The sequence below is a fragment of the Zalophus californianus genome, chromosome 3, assembly GCF_009762305.2.
Source record: "Zalophus californianus isolate mZalCal1 chromosome 3, mZalCal1.pri.v2, whole genome shotgun sequence".
NCBI lineage: Eukaryota > Metazoa > Chordata > Mammalia > Carnivora > Otariidae > Zalophus > Zalophus californianus.
In genome coordinates, this window is record NC_045597.1 from 38522451 (window position 1) to 38542308 (window position 19858).

Below are 19858 nucleotides of genomic sequence, written 5' to 3' on the forward strand. Positions count from 1 at the left end.
TTTAAATTTGAAAAATGGGTCATTGTAACTCTAGGGTAGTGATGGTTTAATACAAGAAAAGATATATTTGTAAACATGTTCAACCAAGAGATACAGAGCCTACCAATATTTTTGCAGATTTATTTTTACACTTAATTTAACAGAATTCACAAGCCTAGTGTTGAACTAAAATTTTTGCATAATGCGTATCATTTGGCATACATATTTAATATGTGTGATATAAATATTTTTAAATAATATATTTATGTGGATTTTTATAAAATATAATAACTTTGGCTTAAAATCGTGGTTTGGTCTCTGACCTCAGTTATAAACCCAGAACAAATGTAACATTCTCTAAAGAATGAATTTGCTATGAATTTCATACTGTTGACATTGAGAGATACTTAGTAAACCAACTCATGGTTGAATGGCCTTCCTCCTCTAGTCACTCTTGTAGAAATCATATATTTTTATAAAAAAGATAAACCTGAGCTATCAGGTTTGCTGACTTCTTTAAGATTTTATTTATTTATTTGATAAAGAGAGAGAACGAGAGAGAACACACGTGAGAGGCGGGAGGGTCAAGGGAGAAGCAGACTCCCTGTCGAGCAGGGAGCCTGATGCGGGACTCGATCCAGGGACTCCAGGATCATGACCTGAGCCAAAGGCAGTCGCTTAACCAACTGAGCCACCCAGGCACCCAAAGAATTTTTATTTTTTATTTTTTATTTTTTTAAAGATTTTATTTATTTATTTGACAGAGAGAGACATAGCAAGAGAGGGAACACAAGCAGGGGGAGTGGGAGAGGGAGAAGCAGGCCGGAGCAGGGAGCCCGACGCGAGGCTCGATCCTGGGACCCCAGGATCACGACCCGAGCCGAAGGCAGACGCTTAACGACTGAGCCACCCAGGTGCCCCCTTACTGACTTCTTTAATACTCAGAAAAAGGACAGATTCTTCTCCCTTATCAGAGTTTTTCCAAAGTAAAATAACTCATTCCCACCTAGCTATCTCAAGATAGTGAATGAACTAAAGATAATTCCATCAAAGATTATTATTGTTGTATTTCATAATAAAATTAAAAGTGCTGTGAAGCTCAAATAAGAAACACTTACAGAATTCTGTTTATTTAGCAGATAGAATTTATGTCATAAAATCATTATATTGAAAAAATTGTTAAGACAAAGCTCTGGAGATTTAAGCATTAGGAAGTAAAGCATTAGGATACTTTTGGATCCAAATTACAGATACACTGACATATTTGTGATAAAATGTATCCAGATGTAAAATGATAGGGTCTTTTTAGCATACAGGCACCTTAGAGCTAACTGTATCCTTCTGATAATTTAAACATGAAGATACTGAGACCAAAAGATATTTAAGATTCATCCAATTTTATGTGAGTAGTTGTACAATAAGAAATAAAACCCAGGTAGTCAGACACTTGAATGAACCAGTGCTCTTTCCACCTAATAGGGTTCTCTCTCTAATAACTTAAAAAAATAGACATACTATTTTTCCTTTTTATCAATGACTATCTGCTAAATTCAGGATTACTGTTCAACAAATGCAAATACTGACCTTATTTACTAGTTCTATTCATTTATGCAAAAAGGCACTCTTTTGGTTCTACTATATAAAGATCTGACCTAGATGATGTAAGATAAATGAAGATGAATGAGGCATGGAAGGAATTGTAATTTTGTGGAAAGAAATAAGTCATTTAAAAATTGTCATATATCAAAATGAAAGAGTCATGATCATAATAGAAGACAAAGTATACAAGGATTCAGGGGGATAAAATAACACTTCTACTTGAAATATCATTAAAGTTTTAATCAAGAAAGAGACCATTTTTGTTGGCCGTTAGATATTGATAGAATTTAGTATGAAAAAATTAGATATTTCTGCATTTTTAAAAAGTTTGTTATTTTAACAAAGAAAAGCAAGTTTTCTCAACACCGAAGAAAGTCTCAAGAACATTCTGAGTGTTTTATAATTATTGATCAAAATATGAAATAATCATACACATTATTTACTTTGGAAAGGTAAGACTATGTTATTAGAATCTTCTCAGAGTTCTTGCAAAGTTGTACAATTAAATTCTAGCATTTTTGTCAGCCATCTGACATTGGATACCATATAATCTCTGTTCAAAAGTTACTTGTATGTGGCCTTTCTTTTCTTGAGGTTACTTTCTTCTATTCTTTGTTGAGACTTTTATCATGAAACAGAATTTTGTCAAATGTTTTTTCTGTATCTATTGAAAAAATCATGTGATTTTTATCCTTTATTCTGTTAATGTGGTTTATCATACTGATTGATTTTCATATGTTGAACCATCCTTGCATCCAGGATTCAATTCCACTTGGTCATGGTGTATGAATGATCATTTTAATGCCCTGTTGAATTTGGTTTGCTAAGAATTTTATTGAGGATTTTTACATCTATGTTCATCAGGGAAATTAGCCCATAGTTTTCTTTGGTATCTTTTTCTGGTTTTGGTATCAGGGTAATTTTGGCCTCATAAAATGAGCTTGGAAGTGTTCCCTTCTCTTTGATATTTTGGAGTAGTTAAAGGAAATGGAAATGTGTGTGTGTTTATATATATATACATATATATGCATACATATATATAATGGAATATTATTTAGCCTCTAAAAAGAAGGAAATACTTCAATATGCAACAACATGGATGAAACTTGAAAACATTATGTTAAGTGAAATTAGCCAGTCACAGAAGAATGAATATTGCATGATTCCACTTATAAGAGATATACAAAATAGTCAAACTCATAGAAGCAAAGAATAGAATGGTGATTGCTAGCAGCTGATGGGAGAGGGAAATGGGGAGTTGTTAATCAACGTTTCAGTATTTCAGTTATGCAAGAAAAATAAGTTCTAGAGAACTGATGTACAAAAGCACGTGGATAGATAACAATACAGTATTATACACTTAAAAAATGTTAAGAAGGTAAATTTAGTGTTTTAACACAATAACAAAAAACTTATTTGTGCCACTTTGGAAAGCTTATATATATGAATTTTAAATATATTATATATTCATTTATATTCTATTATATATTCATTATATATATTTATTTATATATTCTAATCTATTCTAATATTCTATGTTCATTTTTCAATTCTATTCTATTCTATGTACATGTGTGTATACATTTTATATTCACAATTACTGAATTATAATTTTGTCAACATTTTTTTTGAAAAAGTGTTTGAGCTGCAAAGCATTCATCAAATGAGAACCACATTGCTCTTGTCATCAAAACATAAAGCAGTTTCCATACTCTGCAAATTTTGCCATAGTTCAATATTTGTGCCGAGTTTGTGTTCACTGACCGGATTATGCAGGGATAGCATAATGGACATGTAGTGGGAAACAGATTGGAAAGACTCTCAACTCCATAATGAGAAAATAAATAGCAAAAGTGTTCAGCAATATGCTGAATGAATGTTTGAAAATAGCAAACTATTTTCAGTCAGTTAGTCTACCTTGGAAATTTCACCAAAGATTAATTCTACATAAGAAAAATAATATATATACTTAAAAGCGTTCTCAGAGTGTTGTTTTTTGTATTACCAAACATGGAAACTATGTAAATGGATAAAAATGGAGAATTTTAAAACATATAGACATTAACTCAGAAGAGTATTACTGAAGTAACTACATAAATTTTCACTCAGCTGGACACACTTTTAAAAAGGAATAATTTGGAAGAAGGTGTAAACCAGCACTGAACCAAGTAAACCAAAACATCTGGTTACCCTAAATAGTATGCACCTTTCAAAATGATGTTAAAAAATAATAATTGGCTTGGGAAACTATTTGTGTTATAATATTAACTATATAAATAGAAAATTCAGAATGATCACAAATATATACATTAAAATGTCACTCTTCTATCATAGATATATTTTTATATTAAAGATATGAATGACTATATTTCTTTTCCAATTTCCTGCATTTTATAAGTTTTATATATTTAATATGCATTGATTTTATTAAAAACAAATAGTAAACATTATAGCTTTATTTAAAATCTAAACAAGAATTGCGTATGTAGCGAATTAGTGTGACTTGTTCAGAATTTTCACAGAGATAAAATTAATAGCTAAGTTATAGAGGAAATAGAAATTAGCATAAAGAATATATATACTCTGTCTTTTTCCAAGTTATGCAATTCAGAAGTATCCCAAATATTTAATGGCTTAGAACACTGAAGAGTTGACTTTAAGTCATGTTTCAGAACCATTAAAAAAAACCAGCAATTATTCTACAAGTGACCTACAAATAGGTAAAACAGATTACAATTTTATTCTAAGGTATTAGCAGTCTCTAGAGAATGTCTGGAAAGTATATACTTTTACTCCATTTGGGAAAGTAGTTTATTTCACTACATTGCTCACTTGCATGCCACCCTTTAATGGTAGCTCACTAATAATTACATATTTCACTAATAAATTGATTTGGAAAAAATCATATTTTCTCAGACTAGAGTCTGTATAAGTGAATGGGGAGGGTTTAGCTAATTCAATCACACAGAATATTACCTGCCATAAAGAAATCTACCAGCAAGAGTGGATAAAGCAAATATCTCAAAAAGAGAGGAAATATGCCACCTAATTTTCAATGTGTATAGCTTCAGTTTTTTATAGATTTAGAAGGTTTTACTTCAATCATATTAGAACAGACAAAAATTATTAAAGATACTTTTAAATGACAAAGGACTTCTCAATAACAATACAAGATTCTTCAGTATTTGTGCAATAACTCTCCTAAGACTCAGCTAATAACATTTATGGGGCCTAATTAACTTTGAGATCAGATTAATTCACAATATTAAAAAACCTGATCAGGATTTTCAGAGGTTGTATTTCTAGAAAACTGAGAGTTTACAGTTACTTATTTTCATGATTCTTTGAAATAATAACAACTGGAATCAAAATTGAATCTGCCTCCAAAGCAAACCTAAGGAACTAACTCCCTACTATAGTTAGCAAGCATGAGAGAAGAAATGATTACAAAATTTCCAGAAACACAAAAGAATATAACTAACAGTCATTGGATACCTGCTATTTCAGGCATTGTAACATATGGTTTCATTCACCATAATCCCTTCTATAATCTTATGTGGTAGGTATTGTCATCCCCAACATCCCCTTTTGAAGATGATTATATTGAGTCAAAGTGATTAAGTATATTTTCTAAGATGCACTCCTAATAAGAGACATAAGGCAGTTCCACAGTTGTTCAAATTCAAACCTAGTAATATTTTTACCCCATTACTTTCCCTTTTTTTTAAATATTTTATTTATTTATTTGACAGAGAGCACAAGCAGGGGCGCAGCAAAGAGAGAAGTAGGCTCCCCACTGAGCAGGGAGCCCGAGGCGGGCCTTGATCCCAGGGCCTGCATCATGACCTGAGCTGATGGCAGATGCCTAACCGACTGAGCCAGCCACCCAGGTGCCCCTACCCCATTACTTTCTTAGAAGTTTTCTTGTGTGTGTCTCTGAAGTTGTTGCAGTTCCCAACATAGATTGGATTTTCTGTTCTCATCTAAGGAACTCCTCTCTATATACTTTAGAAAATATTTAGTCAAGAAATAACACTTACACTTATCTCTATTATTTATGCAACTTAAACATCTCCAGGAGCTATTAGATAATTAGTTCAGTTAAAATAATTTTACTAAATAAAACTAAATTGAAAGAGGAAAGAATCCTCTGGATATAGTAATGATTCTAGCACTTGTGACCTCCTCCATTCTATTATAAAACATATTGTGTACATTACATCATTTACAGTTAATCTTGTCATTTATACTAATTTCTTACATACATTTCAATAACATATCATGTCTATCAAAAAGAAAATGCAGCTAATTTTTCACATTTTTTTTCCTTTTTCTCCATAGCTTGAAAACTATGGTACTTGTTTCTTTGTAATGAATTCACTTGCTTCTCTCGGATTTCTTTTCCTCTGCAGCAGTCCAATGAGTCTTTATCTATTGCTCCAGACAGACATCTTCCCAAATCACCTAGAGATGTGAGTGATAACCCCATCACTTACTAGACAGAAACATCAAAATTCTGGCCACCATTCACCAAGATAGCTTCTTCTTATCTGAAGCTATCCATTTATAATGTGTAAGGACAGAGCCTGCTTTCAGTAATGCAGCTGGTTATAGCAACTAAGAATAGCACAAGCTTCTTTCCAGATGATGCAGAGTAACTCACCTTCATCAAAATCAACTAGAACCGGATGCTTGACTCCTGAAGGACAACTGGAAAAAGTGTATATTGAGTATAAATCGCACAGAAAGACTGAGTCAAGTAACTAATCGAAATATATTTTGTAACCAGATCTTTAAATAGGTATGATTTAGCATCTATAAACATTTTAACCAGTTTATAATCGTATTATTTAGTAATGCAAGTAATTTTGCAGTTTTCATTACTTGATCAAAAATAATAGAAATAAGTGTATAAAATTAGGGAGTAAATTGAATATGTTTGAGTGAAACTGCAATTTTAATGAACTGAAATAATTATATATGTACTGTCTCATGCTATTTCTGTCAGATAACATACCTCTCAAAATTGGATCTTTCTTTTTGACATTGCCTAGTGTTATATAAGCAGTTATGAGACTCTCCACAATATATATTAGTCCTGAATAAGCCATCATGATACAAAACTTACTTTGATGATTAAGATAAAAGAGATTGTTCTCTTAGGACTTGTTTATATTATTTAATATAAAATGATTCTCAATAAAATGCAAAAAATCTGTAAAAATTGATATATTCTCTTTTCTCAAGCATTTGTCTCTCTCACATATTTGGAAATTTAAAGTAAATACACACAGAACATTTTACAGTCATATACAAAGATCAACAACAATGAAACCTATGCTTCTGTAGTCTTTGCATCATTATTTCACCCATGAATCTTACAAATCAAGCAAAACTGAATGATCCATGAACAAATGAACAGCATCAGTGAAGTAATAATATACACATACTAATGTGCAGACTTTGGTTTGAGTTCCATTTCCAACATCTATTTTATGTCTTTTGTGTATTTATGGTCTAAATTTCCTCTTTTCAGCTTTCTATCTGTAAAATGGCAACAATCACTCCAATTAAAACAATAAGTAAATCCCAAGACATATAGCTATATAATCATTTAACACATAAAAGGGAGAATGAATGTTTCTCAGAAAGTCTTTTTTTGACATTAACAAATTATTCTGTAAAGTATTAAAAACTCATTAACAGTAAAAATGTGCTTAGGCAGAAGTAGCAAGAAAACATTAGCATTTGATATTTTAATTTTTTTAGATATATTAATGAGTTTCACTGGTAACTCAAGAGTACAATATATAATAGAGAAAAAAACTAGTGGTTGGCTTGTTCAGGGGTAAATGTTTGTTTTGTTTATATTATTTATATCATTTTATACATGTCTCAGAGGTAAGACATGAGGTTATCTCTATTCTTGTTCATCATTTAGTGTCCCTCCTTTTTGGGGGCACATTTTATATTAAATTTATCTTGTAAAAGACACTTAGCAACTAAACCATTTTTCTTTTTAGTATCTAAGAAAGTTGAGAAATGTTTTTAAATACATATATGTCCCAGGGGAAAACTATTGCCTACGTTCTGGGCCTTCTCATTTCCTTTAAACAGAACAGAAGGACATTATCTCCTTGCCAAAGATCTGGAAGCGAGCTTTTATTTTCAGCTCTGGTGGTCTCCTCTGGATCCTCATCCCAGGAGCATTAACCAGCAGAGACCCCATGCTGTGATTCATGCTGTTTAATGCCAACTTGATGGGTAACAAAGTTATCATAATCCATAATTTAATTATAGATGATACTTTCTGCTCTGGTTGTAACACTGAGACTGTGGCTTCATTTACACTTCTGGGATACTTCACAAATGATTTGGGCTGATCTTTGATACAGGGTCAAGGGTGGAGAAATTTTTCACATAATTGCATTTTATCCTACTTGAAAGAACATTCCACATTCAAATTGGATTTATTTTTGAGTTGATGTATGTCTACTTTCTATGGTAAGTATAAATTTTAATAAGGCTTTATGTGTTTCCTCTTTGCCATAGATTTTTAGTTGGACTTACCATCTTATTTGAACATAAAAATTTCTTCTTTTCTTGTTACTACCAGCCTTAAAAACAGAAACAAAATATATTGTTTTCCTAGGGAAATTAGAACAAATGTGTATTTGGAAATTGATTTTATTTTCCTAGATTGTACTGTTCTCATTCAAATTCCATGTCAATTCATGAATTTACTGAGGCTGTTCACTTAGCGAGGCATAGTGCCCTTCTCCTTTCTTATCTTCAGATCGTATCCAATTTGCTCCTTTCTTCTCCATGAAGCCTTTTCTGCAAGAAACTATGGTAAACACTAAGTTTACATGCAGCCTATATTAGTGCTTGCTAGCTATGTGACTAACACATTCACTAGACCATTCTGAATCTTTCTAAATTCTCACAATGATGGCAATGAAACTTCTCTCAAGGGGACATGATAAGTATGCAAAAATAATACTCAGACATATCTAACAACTTCTCAGAACAACTTAAGACACTTGACATATATGGGTTTAAAAATGAAGTGGCTTGGCGGTGGTTTTAATTATTTTTGTATGTGAGTATGCGCGGGGTGGTATTAATATGTACAATAGAAATTATGTAAGAAAAATGCTTTATATTATACATACTTTGTACTCTTACTTTCAGAACTAAGATTAGCTTTATCAGAAATTCCTTGGAAACTGCAATTATATTTAGAAAGGAAAACCAGTTGACCATGGGAAGCAAGAGACTATAGAGAATATGATTTCTTTCCAGTATTTTAAGGAGTTCAATAAGTCTCACAAATGAATACAAGGTTCTGGTCTTTTGTGATCTCCTATATCAATGTTGAACACATAATTACAAAATTTATGAAAGTTGGATGTAAAATCTTTTGATTAGATTGCACTAGACAATGATATATAAGCCTATAACTATCGTGATTTGGAGGAATATTTACCAAAAAAAAGTATTTCAACACAGAGTACTTTTTATAGGGAAAACATAGGTCACTCTACATTAATAAATACAAAAAAGAAATCAAATGTTTCCTTCATGATTCCAAAGCCAAAAGCAAACTGTTTTTTCTTTTATTGACATATGTATATTTCTTATATTACTTGTATTAGTTTATCCAAGTTAAAGGAATAACAGACACATGTAGCATTTATACAAAAGGCCAACGGCATTATAGTTATACATAAATTCTCATTTTTATCATTACACATTTTAAATTATCACACTAAAATTTTATGTAAGTACAGGCATGTTCTCTTTTAATTTACATTTAGAGATCTCTCTATAGCATGCCTAAGGCATGTTCAAAGAAGAATAGGAGAAAATAAAATGGAAATAAAGAAAATGGAATTCTCAAAAGGAGAGAATATTAATGTGATTTGCTTTCTTTCTTTTCTTTTCTTTTTTTTTTCTTTTTTTTAGATTATTGGCTTTGAGGTGTTGTTATGGAGCAATATTAATTCAGTTTGAAAAGAAAAAAGTACCCAGAGGGAGTCTGGAGGGAACCCTAAACACTTCCTTACCTGGAGTAATCCCAATTTTATCTGAACATAAAATTCCCTGCTCTAGTATTATTCCTGGCTACATTGTATTACCTAAAACAGATCGTGCACACATCATTAAAAGAAGTCAAAATTTTATTAACTGTGTTTAAATTTTAGACATGGTTTATGGTGAATGTCCATAGATACTCTAAAGCCAATGTTTGGTTTCATGAATGCTCTTTTGCATTAAAATACTTAAACAACTTTGGGAGAAGCTCCCAGAACTTAACCTATCACAGTAATTATAGATTTAATTTATTTTATTATGTTTTTATTTATTTTCCTTTGAGGTCTATATTATATGTAACTCATTAATTTTAAAAAATTAAGATTTGTATCCTAAAGGAAAGTGATTTATATATGCAGATATTCTATTTGTATTTAAAATCCCATGTTCAAAATATAAAGTACGTTAAAATATTGTTAAAATAACCTTAAGATAATAGTAAGTGAATTGATATTTAGTTCATGTTTTTAGGTACATCATAAAAATATTGATTAGTTCACACATAATCTGGAGAAAAATTCCATAAGCTATGGTGACATTTATAAGAATATTAATTCATGAATTAATTAATATTAGAATATCAATCAATAGGTGGGTACACCTATGGGTAGATAGATAGCACTTTTCACAAAAAACTAGAAAAAAAATAAGTAACTTTCATTTTTAAATTAGTTATACTTGCAAGTACAGACTAGTTTTAACACATAATCAACCATTTTGTTCAGAATCATCCACATTTTTGGGCGCCTGGGTGGCTCAGTTGGTTAAGCGTCTGCCTTTGGCTCAGGTCATGATCCTGGAGTCCTGGGATTGAGTCCCACATTGGGCTCCCTGCTCAGCAGGGAGTCTGCTTCTCCCTCTGACCCTCTTCCCTCTCGTGCTCTCTATCTCTCATTCTCTCTCTCTCAAATAAATAAATAAAATCTTTAAAAAAAAAACAGAATCATCCACATTTTTTAAAACCTAAGTTGTAAGCTTGTATGAAGCACACAGTATTTTAATAATTTATAAATTCTTAATGCTTATCTTCCTTTAAGTGTTTGGGAAAATGAATAATTTTATCTAATAAATGTTCTGATTTATAAAATAAATTTAAAGGTTAAGAAGATATATTTTATAGCAATATACCAAAGAAGATAATAGTACAAATTACCAACTTGAAACTAAAAATAATTTTTCTAAGTGCTAAATCATAAATATCAAGTATATCAAGTGTAAAATTTCAAAATTTTCACCTGTGTTCCTTTTACTCACATGTGAAGTATTTTCATATTTTCCAATTTCAATTTCTGGTTTCTCTTATTTTTTTAAGTTTTCGGCACATAGAATGCTTTTTCTAGTTTTAATGAAATAAGCAGATAATTTTCTTCCTAAGAAAAATAATGCTGTCAGTCTATTGTTAAAATATTGAAAACTCAAAGATGTATACCCTTTCTTACTGTTTGTGACAAATTTATAACAAAAAACCTCAGTGTTATACATATTAAAATCTACTCATTCTCCCTGTAAATAAGGAGACCAAACTCTGCTCACTGTCTCCATTTTGCATGATGTTCTCTTCTCCTTAAACATAATCACATTGTGAACTTCATATACTATAATCTATGAGCTAAACTATAGGGATAATCACCAACAACATAAATATTAGTGGAAATGGGGAAAATAAATTAATATACATATATGTAATTTGGAAAGAAACAAAAAATATGAGAAGCTACTTCAATCTTCATTTTGTTAGCTGGTCACAAGGCTGATTTGGTATTTATAGCTACCTTTCTCAACTATCTATTTGGGTCCTTTTACCCTTGGGAGGACCCAAGTAGCTGGAGTTTTTTCCCTTCTGTTTCCACAGTATCTGAAATCTTAGTGGACTTGCCTTATGGGTTTTCCATAATCTTCCTTTTACGCTGTCCAATTAGTATGGCAGCACTAGAAAGGACTCAGTTACCTGGAACTGCACATAACCTCCCTGACACATATAATAGAAATTCTAATACCTACTCATATTTTTTCAATCACTGTGACCAACAAGTTATTATTTCTCCAGTGGAATAAGGAATTGTATCCAAAGTGTTGGTGGCTGCCTCGATTTTCAGTTCCATAAAATTATATTTTTTAATTAGGTCCCCAGCTAGAGGCATTCCTCCCTGGGGTTCTAAGTCCTGAAAATCAACAGATTCCTGGGTGAAGATGACAAAGACAATATTTTGTAATTGAGCCAGATGCATTCCCAATTTTTCTTTGATTCCCTTAGCAAGATACTTTGACTATGGGAAGAAACAGAAGTATATGTGGGTTGCTGGTTCAAAGCATAATTCTATATTCTATAAGAAAGCACCTAAAACTTTAAGGTTTTATGCCCCCAGTTGGCTCTTAACTGAATCTTCAAAAGGCTACCCACAATCAGTAAATCAAATTGTTTCTGAGTAATATGGAACATGATAAAAATCAGTAAATCCAGTATGTGTTAGTGTATATTGGATTGCTTTGCTGCAGAATTAGAAACAGTATTATGTGGAATACCAAGAAGATGAATGCAGTATAAAATAAGTCAAAAGAATGATGTGAAAGAACATGCCTTATTAAGATAAATCTATTTCTAGAATTTGTATCTCTTGTGCTGAGGAAAACCATTGCCTTCAATCTGTGATTTGTGGCAAATTTACACCCTATAGAATACAGTCTACCATTTTCATATAAACTTTATATCTGTCAATAAAAAAACACTCCTGAAGACTAGGACACCATAGCTATTGGAAAATTAAATATAAAGATTTCCAAGCTGAACATTATATGTTACAAGCTGACTTTTAAAAGAATTACTTAATTCTTTTATTACCCTGCAAGCAGAGGGAGGGGGCAGCATGAGCACCAGATAGACAGGATTGTTATTTTGTTATATGTAATTTAATTGAAATAAATTAAAATGCATAATTAAAAAAAAAGAATACAGTCTACCAGAAACAAAGGATAGTCCACTGCTATTAACCAGTTGGGTACTAAAGTTTGGGCCATAGTTTTGCTATGAGAAATTTCTGTTGTTGCAACTATGCATCATCCCCATCCCATGGGTCATCAGCCACTTGGCTCATCAGTCTATTCAGTTAGCACAAGTGTGACTGAGGAAAGAGACTGACTGCAGTCTCCTGGTGGTCAGAATGTCCAACTGATTACTGAAAAACCTTCTCTTTAGTGGATATCCTGTGGTAGCAATACATACTGTCAAACTCTGTGTTTATTCTGAGAAGCCCATTCACGTAACTCTGGTTAGCTGTCCTCATTACAATCTTTCAGTCTGCTTCTGCCAAGTCTCTGACACCTAGTGAGTAAATTTCTGTATGAAGTAATTGTCTTTACATAGATATTTTTATCTACAATATTAGTGTATTTACAGACTTTAGACAGTTTGCACTTAAAGATTTGAAGTTTCATTATCCACCTTATTTTATTTCTGTCAGCTTTACTTTCTTTTAACTTAATTTCTCATTAATTTTTCATGTTTTACTTAATAAAATTCAAAACAATTACTTTAAGTTTATTCAAATTGTAACAGTCATTATATAAACCTTTCATGATTATTGATACAGGGAATTTTACCCAATTTATAATTATATACTCTCTCTTCCTTTTAGCAGTTTTTTTTTTTTTTTAATATTGCTGATCCATGTGGAATTTTTCCTTACTACCTTAAGAGCTGATGAATAAATAATAGTTTTGGTGCGCTTGTACCTCTTGTTTAAACAACATTTAAATTCTCTATTTTATAAGTTCAGATCTTCAGATATCTGAAAGGGAGTGAGGGAGCTTGACCACATGCTTTATCTCTGGGTACTTTCTACATCAATAAACAGTTTCCAGTTAGAGTCATGAGAAATTTGGTGTCCCCTTGAGCGATACCACACAAGTTTCAACTTGTTCTATGGTTTAGGGATGAGCAGGTCACTTAGATAAATTAACTACTAGTGGACATCTGGCTATATATTTGGTTAGCACATTCATATTTTTTTCATATATCTTTAATGTGATTTTTTTACTGTTTTTAACTGCACTTGAAAAGAGCACCTGGGAGATTAGAGATCATGTTTTCTACCATCTGTATTCAAATTTACATCATGTCACTTTTGGTCATGAAGCATTGTTTCTTATCATTCAGCTGAGTCTTTGGAACTATGATGAAATCTAATAGAGAATACAAAGTAGAAAGATTTTGAAAAAACATTTCTCCAGATTCATTACAAAAACCATTTCTCAATTCATTACATATTATAGCTGCCATTTCCCATTTTTTCCCATGAAAACAATCCTCATTTGTCTAAATTGGAAGACATTAGTTTTATGCATTACGTTTTTTCTTTTCTTTTACTCATGTCTTACTTTCCATGATTATGTATTATTCTCTTAAAAAATAGAGTAATGTTTGGAGACAAATAATTGCTTTCAACTTAATTGAAATTTATTTCTGGGAAATAACCCTCAAAACATTTTGTGGCAAAATTAAAGCTTGTAGAAAATTTAAATCTAATGTACTTTTGATGACATTTTTAAAATGAGGTGTTTAATGATTTGTTTTTTTTTTTAAAAAAACTTTATTTGGAGACAGTTTTGATGAATCACCACAATTAAATATTTCAAATACCTGTGTTGACTATTTTGCCTTATAAATAAAATTTCACTTTTGTGTGGAGAATTGCTATTTCTCAAAATCGAGCAAATAAAATTAACTGAAAATAAATTATCCAGCAGGGGAGCAAAACAGCCATTTTATGAAAATTAACAAAACTTTGCTTAAGAATATATTTTTGAGTATTTATAGAATGATAGAATTATTTTTAGTCCCTCAAAAATAAAAATTAAACAAGTTTATTAATTTAGATCCCTTTGACTGATCCCTAGTTCCATCACTACATTATTCTCTAATTTTAATCTTTAAAAACTCTGCATTTCATATATCTATTTTTCATTTTTTAAATAATATTTTCAGATTGATAATTTAAGAGTTAATAGGAAAATATTCCCAATAATCTTTTTGTAGAAGCTAATGAATATGTGTAAATGTGTAAATGCTTTATTAGAATTAAATAGTATTTTTTCTTGTAAGTATATTATGTATATATATATATATATATATACATTAAATACAATGGGAGAGCCTTAGAATTAAAGACTAAAATTTATAGCTCCTTTGACTAAGTATAAATTGGGGAAGTATACAATACTTGAAAGTGATTTTTCTATAATGAAATTATAATTCATTTAAGGCATTTAGATGGATTTTGAATCATTAGAACATACAATTTCTAACCTATTTCAAACTTCTCATATTCACCTATATTATATAAGTTCTCAGGAAATTAAAGCAAGATACTTCAAGTATTATATGGGGCAGTTTATCAGATTCACTGAATTACTGGAGCCTAGGGAGAAGGGAGGCTCCAGTAACCTAAAATATATTTAGAATTGTCTTATAGAAGCTTTTACTTCATTAATTTACATTTTATACAAGAAATTTTCCAGTTTGATTTGGTATGCCCTAAGAAAATGAATTTCAAATGGTAAAAAAAAAAAAGTTTAAGTAAAATAATGTAACTGTTTTATGTGTAGTAAATAAAATTTTTTAAAAGATTTTATTTATTTATTTGAGAGAGAGAATGAGATAGAGAGCATGAGAGGGGGGGAGGGTCAGAGGGAGAAGCAGACTCCCTGCTGAGCAGGGAGCCGGATGCGGGACTCGATCCCGGGACTCCAGGATCATGACCTGAGCCGAAGGCAGTCGCTTAACCAACTGAGCCACCCAGGCACCTGTAAATAAAATTAAAACTCAATTCATAGTATTTCCAAATAATACAAATCTACTCAGTATAAATATTTTCATCTTTGTACATGTATTCATAAGGGGTAAATTCCGCTTGAATTGAACTTTACCTTCAATTAAAAAAATTAAGTGGCTTTGATATGTCAAACCCAGACAGGGTAAATTTCAGCACACTGTTTTATCTTTAGATATTTCTATGTACTTCCTCATGTATTATACCCTACTGATGATACAAAGGTAAGTAAGATATCATTTAATCAAATTAAAGTCACAATAAAGTCAGTTATGGGAGGAATAATCAAATCATTTTGTGGTAGCATTCAAGCACTGTCAAAGAAGTTTAAGATGCACTTACTCATTCAAGGAGTCAAAGAACAGGAAGATCAGAGATGTTTGGAAATAACTAGTCAGGGTTTCTTGAGACGTTTAACAGGTGGAATAAAACTTGGAAGTACAGACAAGATGTTAACAGAGAAGAGGAGCCATTAACCCAGAAGGAATATTAGAAGGGAAAGCATAGTGCCAGTGGGTATTGGATGAGTCCAAGAATATATAGGAAATATCACATGACACTTGCACAATACAAATTTAAGACACTTGTTTTATGTCCTTGGAGATGAGTTTAAGTTTACTTGTGTATGCAAATAGGGAAGCTATGTACAAACACTACCTCAGGAAGATTAAATTGGCATCTATGTCTAAGATGAATGAGCATAATGGGAATTACTTTTCGGCAGTTTTCAGTAAACTGGACATAATTAGGACCTGAGATGATTTGTTGGGAGTGGCCCTAGAAATAACAGAGCCAATGAGACTTAAAGGAGGCAAACTATACATAACTGGGCAATTAGTTGTAGAATGAGAGAAAAAAAGAATAAAACTGGTTAATCCCAGCACAAGTGACTCTAGGTTGTATTTTTATGATCACCAAACTTAATTTCCAATGACATTTACTCCCTCTGTGTTAGAGTTCTCTAGAAAAGAGAACCAATAATATATGTATGATAATAATATCTAATACATTAATATTAATAATATTGAATATATTACATAATAATTATATATAATAGTATAATGTATCTTTAGATTGTATATAAAATGCTATCTACAGGCTGGAGACCCAGGAAAGTTGATGGTTTGGTTCTGAAAATCCCAGTGCTAATGATGTAAGTCCCAGTCTCAAGGGCAGGAGAAGACTGATGGCTCAGCTCACGCAATCAGAGAGAGAGCAAATTCTCTCTCTCTCTTTTTTTAAATTTTATTTTATTATATTATGTTAATCACCATACATCACATCATTAGTTTTTGATGTAGTTTTCCATGATTCATTGTTTGTGTATAACACCCAGTGCTCCATGCAATACGTGCCCTCCTTAATACCCATCACCAGGCTAACCCATCCACCCACCTCCACCCCCCTAAAACCCTCAGTTTGTTTCTCAGAGTCCATAGTCTCTCATGGTTTGTCTCCCCCTCCGATTCCCCCCCTTCATTTTTCCCTTCCTACTATCTTCTTCTTTTTTTTTTAACATATAATGTATTATTTGTTTAAGAGGTAGAGGTCTGTGATTCATCAGTCTTACACAATTCACAGTGCTCACCATAGCACATACCCTCCCCAATGTCTATCACCCAGCCACCCCATCCCTCCCACACCCCCACCACTCCAGCAACCCTCAGTTTGTTTCCTGAGATTAAGAATTCCTCATATCAGTGAGATCATATTATACATGTCTTTCTCTGATTGACTTATTTTGCTTAGCATAATACCCTCTAGTTCCATCCACGTCATTGCAAATGGCAAGATTTCGTGTTTTTTTTTTTTTTTTGATGGCTGCATATTCCATTGTGTGTGTGTATATATATATATACCACATCTCCTTTATCCATTCATCTGTCGATGGACATTTTGACTCTTTTCACAGTTTGCCTATTGTGGACATTGCTGGTATAAACATCGGGGTGCACAAACCCCTTCGGACCACTACATTTGTATCTTTGGGGTAAATACCCAGTAATGCAATTGCTGGGTCATAGGGTAGCTCTATTTTCAACTTTTTGAGGAACCTCCATACTGTTTTCCAGAGTGGCTGCACCAGCTTGCATTCCCACCAACAGTGTAGGAGGGTTCCCCTTTCTCTGCATCCTCGCCAACATCTGTCGTTTCCTGACTTGTTAATTTTAACCATTCTGACTGGTGTGAGGTGGTATCTCATTGAGGTTTTGATTCGGATTTCCCTGATACCGAGTGATGTTGAGCACTTTTTCATGTGTCTGTTGGCCATTTGGATGTCTTCTTTGGAAAAATGTCTGCTCATATCTTCTGCCCATTTCTTGACTGGGTTATTTGTTCTTTATGTATTGAGTTTGATATTCAAGACCTCAACAGATTAACTGATGCCCACCCACATCGAGGAGAGCAGTCTGTTTTACTCAATATACCAATTCAAATGCTAATCTCACCCAGAAACACCCTCACAGATACACCCAGAAACAATGTTTAATCAAATATCTAGGCACCAGTCAGGTTGACACATAAAATCTGCCATCATAAAGTAGACTAGAAATATATTGCCTAATTTTTAAATATTTCTAGGTCTATTTTGAAATTGTTTTTTAGTTCCACTGTGATCAGGGATCTTACTCTATATAATTTAAGCCCCTTAGTAATTTGTTGAAATGTTAGTCTATGACTCAGTGTTCAATTTTGGTAACTTTTAGAGGTACTTGAAAATAATGTGTTCTTCAGTTGTTGGATGCGTTATTCTGTATGTGTAAATTAGGGTTAAGTTTTAGGCCACGTTGGTCAAATCTTCTGTAATAATTTTAGGTCTACTTATTCTATCAGATCCTCAGAGAATTACTGAAAAAAATCTCACAATGGTTGTGGAATTGTCACTTTTAGAAATGGCTATTTTTACCAGATATATTTTAAAAGTGTGAAATTAGCTGCATGTAAATTTAGATTTATTTATTTTCCTGCACATTCCTTTTGATCATTTTGAAGCATCCCTCTTTATCTCAAATAATGCTTCCTTAAAGTCTACCTTTACTATTATTAATATAGCTATTTTTTTTAGCTTTGTTGTTGTTTGCAGAGTATGTCTTTTTCCATCTTTTCAGTTTTGATATTTTTGGATAGTTACATTTAAGATATGTCTCTTATAAGCAAATTATTTAAAATTGACCCATCCCAACAGTCTTATTCTTGAAGCTTTATAAGACCAGAGGTATTATCTGTCTTCTTCATGACATACCGTATATATGCAACATACCTTGCATATAAGAAATTCTAATAAATGTAATTGAATTAATATCTAAATATAAGTCATGAACTCCCATTCCAGTTATCTTAGCATCAATTATCACTTCATCAGTTTTTTTCTTTTCTTTCCCCCCTGGGTGGCAATCAGTTCTCCTTATCTGTCCCTATGCTGCTTAAAGGCAACTATTTTGTCAAATAATTCTTTTATCCCAGATAATATTGAGCTCATTATCTATCTATCCACTGATACATACATATGTATATATGTATATATACATATATTGGAATATGTACACATTTCCTTTCCTATTTTACATGCCTATCTAGTTCCAGAATTAATACCAGACTCGTGTAGAGGAGTTTAGGTTCAAATATTCATAAAATCTACTTACTAGTTGCACTACATAGTATGCTTTTATAATATACACTACTTATTAGTCTTATTAGTTACAGAATAAGTTAATGTGAAATTATATCCTCATGTATCACAAGCCAAGTACTGAATTTTTCTGTTAAATTTCCTAGATAAGTAAAATAGAGTAGTATATTCTTTCGGGTGATCTATTAATATAAAGTGCATTTCAAGAAACCTCATGAAAGCCTATCAAAAATGTACAAAAATAGTATATCAAAATTTTTCTGAAAGTTTGTAAAGTAGTTCATTATTCACTCAATAGTATACTTGAGTTTTTAAGAATTGCAATAGTTCATGTTTAAGACTATGATAGGTGAATTTAAATATAAAAATACTTTAATTGTTTAGATTTAACAAAACTATCTTAGATAGTTGAAAGTTTACTTTCCTATTTAAAAAGATAGTGATTCTTGTGTGTAACTTAGAAATATCCAGTATGGAATTTGGATACAAATGCGGATACAACATGCACATGCATCATTTATATTTTGATTACATTCTAAGTGCTGACAAGGTGCTATGTTCATGAATAATTCAAACCATATAAAAGAATGGGCTTTTTACATTCCATTCCAGAGTTTTGTTTTTCAGACAGGATGTCTTAACAACGTAAAACATGTATCACTGATGGAATATGATTAGAAATACACTGTGATCTGACAGTTAACAATTATTCCCTTATGTATGATTC